General features: G+C 46.9%; 1 protein-coding gene across 1 annotated transcript in view; it reads left to right on the top strand.

Annotated features, from left to right (window-relative positions):
- Positions 1-1,439: 1,439 nt before the first annotated feature.
- Positions 1,440-6,178, top strand: part of B3GALT5 (beta-1,3-galactosyltransferase 5) — a 28,773-nt gene continuing 24,034 nt past the window's right edge. Inside the window, exon 1 of the mRNA XM_032101096.1 lies at positions 1,440-1,522. The gene's annotated coding sequence lies outside the window, so the exon portion shown is untranslated. The remainder of the gene's footprint in view (positions 1,523-6,178) is intronic.

The following is a 6,178-nucleotide window of genomic DNA, read 5'->3' as shown; positions in this document are numbered from 1 at the left end:
GAACAATTCCTGCCCAATCTCCCATCCAGCCCTGCCCTCTGGCACTGGGAAGCCATTCCCTGGCTCCTGGCCCTCCATGCCTTGGGAATTGTCTCTCTCCAGCTTTCCTGCAGCTCCTTCAGGCCCTGCAAGGCCACACTGAGCTCAGCCCAAAGCTTCTCCTCTCCAGGCTGAACAATCCCAGCTCTCGCAGCCTTTCCTCCCAGCAGAGCTGCTCCATCCCTCTGCTCATCCTGGTGCCTCCTCTGGCCTCTCTCCAGCAGCTCCACGTCCTTCCAAAATCATCAGCTCAAGGTGCAGCAGTGGCCAAGACCCAGGGAAATGCACTGTCAGTAGGATGGCAGGGCTTTGCTGCCATATAAACCTGGCTGTGTTGACATCTTGAACAGGTTGTGCAGTCTGGTCTCAGGGAAAACCTGAGGATCTAAGAAATACAAAGAAAAGAGCAGCTGGAGAGGATGAAACAGCTGCTCCATGAGGAGACAGAAAAGACTCTTCAATTTGGAGAGGAAGCCAAGGCAACTACAAAAAATCATAAAGATGAATGCAGAACAGTGAGTCAGAAAATCCTGCAACACCATAATGAAAATTAGCAGACACAATGAAATTAATAGATCAGCTTGAAAGAGCAAAAAGAGAGAATGTTTGTTTTTATGCAGTGAGTCAGGAAATTTTGGAATTCGTCATCAGAGGATGTTATGGAAGCTGACAATGCCAATGAGTCCAGGAAGGGATCAGGCAATGTTAGGAACAGGAGACTCATAAATGGATACTACAGCCTGGAATGTGTCCACAACATCCCCAATCCAAGGAATCATAGATGCTGGGGACTGGGGGCAAAAGGATTTACATACGTCAGACTTGGCTGTCCCTAAATAGCTTTGCCCATTTCGACTTCCAAAGACTGAGTACCAGATTAGGTGAGCCACTGATTTTACCATTCCTTATGTTCCTGCAGGAGATTCCTCTTCCTGGGGAAAATTTTCCCCATTTTACCAGCAGCCAAATCAAAGCCAGTCATTGCTGCAGAGGTTTTGAGCAGAAGGCTGGACTTTTGGGAGTGTGATGGACAACATGAACACAGAACTGTGAATCACTCTGGAAGTGTGGTAAATCCAATGTGTGCTGTACCTTGATGTATTCCCAGGCTGCCCGAGCTTCCCGTGGCTGATGAACCACGAGCTCCACTTTTCCCTCCTGAACAAAAACCTGAGTGTACTCAGGACATCAGGCAGGGCACAGACTTTGGGCTTGAAACAAAACCCACCACACTTTGCACATTCTTTTTAAGGCAGAAACACAGCAGTGATCTTCTGGAGAGGGTCTAATCTGGGAAGGCTGGGAGGGAATGTGAGGAATGCTAAGCCTCCCGTGTGGGAGGGACACACTACCCTGGTCTTCAGCTGGTGACTGGGGTGAAACAGCAAACGGGATAGCGGGAGATCCTACAGCCAGCACAGAAATTTGGGGCGTTCCTTGGGATCAGCATGTGCTGCTCATCCTGCCAGGAGAAAAGGAGGCTGTGAGTATGCCAAGGATAAACTGGGGGCCAGCTGCTGCTCAGTGATTTTGGCCATAATGTTAATTCTGCTTACATAAGCTTAATACTTTCTGTAGTAATTTAGTGCAACTGGGCAAATAATTAAGTCTTCTCTGAACTCCAGCTGAATGAAAACCAGTAGCACAAATTTGTGAGCTGTTGGCTTAAAGGCACTTGGAGGAATACTGTCTGCATTTTTATGTCATTCCTGTTTTACTGGGAGAAGGCAACTGCAGCTGGTTAACACAGAGCACACGGCATTTCACAGGCTCCAGAAACATGTGGATGAAAAATCCTCCCAGTGCACCCCAGTTACACACAAACCAGCAGGCCATTCTTATTTTTTTTTGGTGACACTTTGGTATGTAAATCGTTTTCCTTGGATGATTGATGCTTGAAACTTCTCGTATCCTGAAACAAGCTAAAATTAGAAAGGCTTCAAGCTATGCTTCCTACAGATCCATATATGTCATAGGATGTGGCTGTTGGCACTTTAGGATGATTGATTGTCAAGTTTCACAGGCTGCTGAAGTGTAAAAGAAGTGATTTCAAGTACCATGGCAAGCAACAAAGTGGATAGGGTTAGTCAGTGGTTTGTTTTGTTGGAAAATAAATATGAGGTGTTTCACTGTGCTGCTAATAAATGGTTTGGAATGACAGGTCCAGAAGGCAGCTTGGGCCATGGATGAGAGCACTTCTGAGCCAAAAAACTGTAAGAGGTTTTCTCCTAAGAAAACCCTTCGTGAAATTCATTGGAGAGAAATGAAACTGCTCAGGAGCTTTGCCAGGGCAGTGCCAGCCCCCAGTCAGGGTTTCTGGCCACTTTTCCAGCCACCACATCTGTTCATCCACCTTCCAAGTAATAAAACTTGCTTACAGCCTTCTCTTTAATATGAGAATATCAGCATTAAAGGAGATAAGTCTGTTTGTCTGCATCCTTTGACAACTTCAGGAAGTTGGAAATATGCTTGACATATCATCTGGGAAGCTGAGAACTCAAGAAAGTTTTTTCTTCAGGAAGCAGATTGTGAGTTTTAGGTTTGATGTCAAATATCCTGAAGGATGCTTGTTGTTTCCATCATTGCCAAGCACGAAGCACAGGGAGGGAGCAACAAATCTCAGCTGAGATTAATCTTAGCTAGTTTCTGTCTCCATTTAGCTCAGGGGAAAGTAACTCATTGGTTACTCGAGGTGCAGAGTTGGATGACACAAATCAAGGGCACAGGAGTCCAAATTAGGGGTGGAGAACCATGGTGATGAGTGAGAATTTGGGATCATTTCTGTTGGAAAAGACCCTTGGGATCACTGAGTCCAACCATAAACTTAGCACTGCCAACCCCACCACAAAAAAGCGTCCTTAGGAGTCACATCTTGACTTTTAAACACCTCCAGGGATAAAAGCAGGAAGGAACTGTGGACTCCTTGTCTCAGAGAGATGAAGGATGAATCTCTGAGAACACCTGGGACTGTTTCAGAGACCACAGTTTCTTTGAGGCACAGTATCTTCTCTTTCAGGATGTCTGATTTGTGAGGAATAATTCTGCCACTGGATTTAAGAGAAGTTGAGTTTTGATACCAGCTCATCCAAGCCCATTTATGACCACAGACTATCCATTTAACTTCTTGCACCTTTATTCCCCTTTGAAAGTGAGAAAATATTGCAGAGAATTTGTGGGAATAAAGTCAAAGTATCAATGCACCAATCAAGGGATGAAAGCATAACTGCACCTTCTTCCTTTGATAAGATTATTTGCTTCTGAATTGTCCATTCCCCTTTAAAAATGATAACTTTTTCCCCCCATCATATTGATACCTGACAGCTATCACATAAAGAATTCACATTGTATTTTCAGTGCTTTCTCACCAAACTCTCCTATTAAGCAGCCTACAGAAGAAATGGCTGAGAATGTGGCCACCTTTCCCTGTTTTTTGCTCGCTGGATGACCATGAAGGTCTCTTCCAGCCTCGATGATTCCGTGATTCCATGACATTTTGAAGCAGAACAGAACTTATCTGTGTTTCCTGCTTCATTGAAAAAGTTTGGAGCATATTTCTGAGACTGCAGAGGCTGCTTCCTTATGCACGTAGAGGAAGATGTCACACAGAGTGCCTTCCTGCCAGCTAGCTGGGGTTTTGCTGAGAGGTGTGGAAAAAAGATGTTAGCCCCTCTCCTTCCAAAGCAGTGTAATCCCTCAGGAAAATGTAGCCCCAGGAAAAGAAGCCTGGAGGCACAAAACAATGCAAGAACCTAGAAGAACTTTTTAAATTGGATCTTCTTTTTTTTTTTTCTCCTTAACTCTGTAGCACCAGAGTGGAGCTCAGCGGATCAAAGAGAAACCCAGGGGAGATCTTCCCCCTCTCCACAGCTCCCTGATAGGAGGGTGCAGCCAGGGAGGGGTCAGGCTCTGCTGTCAGGGAACAGGGAATAGGACAAGAGGAAGTGGCCTCAAGTTGCACCAAGGGAAGTTTCGATTGGATATGAGGAAAAATTTATGCAAGGAAAGGGTTGCCAAATACTGGAATGGGCTGCCCAGGGCAGTGCTGGAGTCCCCATCCCTGGAGGGATTTAAAAGCTGTGAAGATGTGGCACCTGGGGACATGGGTCAGTGGTGGCCTTGGCAGTGCTGGGGGAGTGGTTGGACTTGATGATCTTAAAAGCCTTTTCCAAATTAACCAGTTCCATGACTCTAAAATCGATACCAGGACACAGCAGAGCTCAGAGTGCACGAAGAGAGGGTGAGGGTGGCTGTTGAATCCAGAGCCCCTGAGCTGTGGGGCTGGGGTCAAAGCACCGTGGTTTCTGCTCTGCTGAACTCCAGGATGGGATCCTGGCTGGATGCCATTGTCCTGTCAGTTCCAATTTCCAGTCCCCTGCTCTGGTGGGGCTGAGCAGAGGCTGCAGGTGAGCTGGAGCTGTGTGCTGAGCACTGCTGAGCCAGGCTGTTGCCAGCCTTAGCCTTCAAAATCACATTACTCTGATAAAATTTGCAGTCCTGGAGATCTCCAGGCAGCACCAAGCACACAAGCTGCCTTCTTTCCTGCTGCCCAGCCTGTGTTTTCCTTACCCCTAACCACAGGGATTTTTTTTTGTTTGTTTATTATTTTATTTCGACAGAAGTGAAGCACCTCCACAATAGGCTCCAAATAAATAAAGAAATAAAGAAAACAGGCACATTCTCTTCCCACATCCCTCTGGCTGGGGAGGTGACAGTTTGGGCATGTCGCAGCACATGAGTGATTCCCAGCAGTCAGTGATGGAGCAGGAGTATTGGCTCCAGTACTTTTCCATGAGCATTAGAGTGTTGCTGGATTTTAAGGATGGGCTGTGTTGCATCCAGTTGAAATGCTATCTGTGTGCTCCTAATCAGATAAATCACTGTAAGAAAATTATATTCAGCTTCTGGCCAGCCTCGGGCTGGTTTTGGGGGAGTTGCCAGTGTGGCCCCTCCAGAGACAAATGCAGAAGGTGGAGAAAGCAGCTCCTGGAGGGCCTTGGGTTGCCAAAATTTGGGTGGGGAGTCACCCAGCCATGCTGTGTTGAGGACACCTCCACCTGATCCCCAGCACCGGGAGAGGGGAAGGCTGTGGGGAAGGATGAGGGGTCAGCAGGGACATGCCCAGAGTAGAGAAAACCTCCAAGGGTGGCTCCTGGGGACTGTGTTTAACATCAGCCCCAGCACAGGCTGCCTGTGCCAAAGGAGTTTGACCTGGCAGTGAGTTGAGGAGCATTGCCAGTGTGGAGGAAAACAGGACACCATCCCAGGATGAAGTGAAAGATCCCAAAGTACAGATGTCAGAAGAAATTTGGTGGCATGGAGTCCCAGCATCACTTGCTAATAAGAATTTTTGCTAGAAACTGGGATTCTATCCTCCTAAGATTGGCCCAGGAGGCAGAAAGTTTGTATGCACAGGTTTGTCTCCAAGCCATGGGGAGCTGTAATGTGATGCAGGCATGGCAAAGAGGAATGTGATGAGTAGACGTCCCAAGGAGTTATTTTCAGAAGTAAAGGGGATACTGAGTCACATTGCAAAGCACTGCCCTGGCACCTCCTTTGGGGCAGGTCCTGTGCAATGTTTCAGTCCTGACCAAACAGGTTAAATCCACACTGAGAGATCAGGGAAAAGCCATTCCAGTTATCCAGGTCTTCCACTGTCCAATTTATGAGAGGAGGCAACAGGACCTTGGTTGGTGTATTGCAGCAACATTTCCAAATTGGAAATTCCCAGAAGTGGTGGGAAATGAAAGTTGTTTCATACTCAGGAATAGAGAAAACATAAAGCTGAGGAAGAAACAGTCCAGAGGAAGAGGAAATAACATCTTTTTGTCAGCTGTGCACTGCAGTAGGGCGTGTCAGGAGGAACATGGACTGTAAAGCAAGGAGAGACAGCAAATACTGGGTGTACAGGACCTGCAGTGTATTAGAGGCACCTGAAAAGAGTGAATTCAACCAGGGCTAAATGTCCTTGGGCAATTACTCCTCACTCCTGTCCTTAGCAGTGCGTTTTCAACCCGCAGTGATCTTTGCCCGACTGTCACTATTCCAAACCTCAGCATCAACTTCTTCCCTAAGCGACTCCTGCTAAGAACACAGATATTTTGGTGCCTGCCATCTCAAGGGGGGGCGTGTTGAAGTCGTG

Source organism: Corvus moneduloides, chromosome 2 (genome assembly GCF_009650955.1).
Source record: "Corvus moneduloides isolate bCorMon1 chromosome 2, bCorMon1.pri, whole genome shotgun sequence".
Lineage (NCBI taxonomy): Eukaryota > Metazoa > Chordata > Aves > Passeriformes > Corvidae > Corvus > Corvus moneduloides.
The sequence above is the reverse complement of the archived record's forward strand: the minus strand, read 5'-3'. Positions and strand labels throughout refer to the sequence as shown.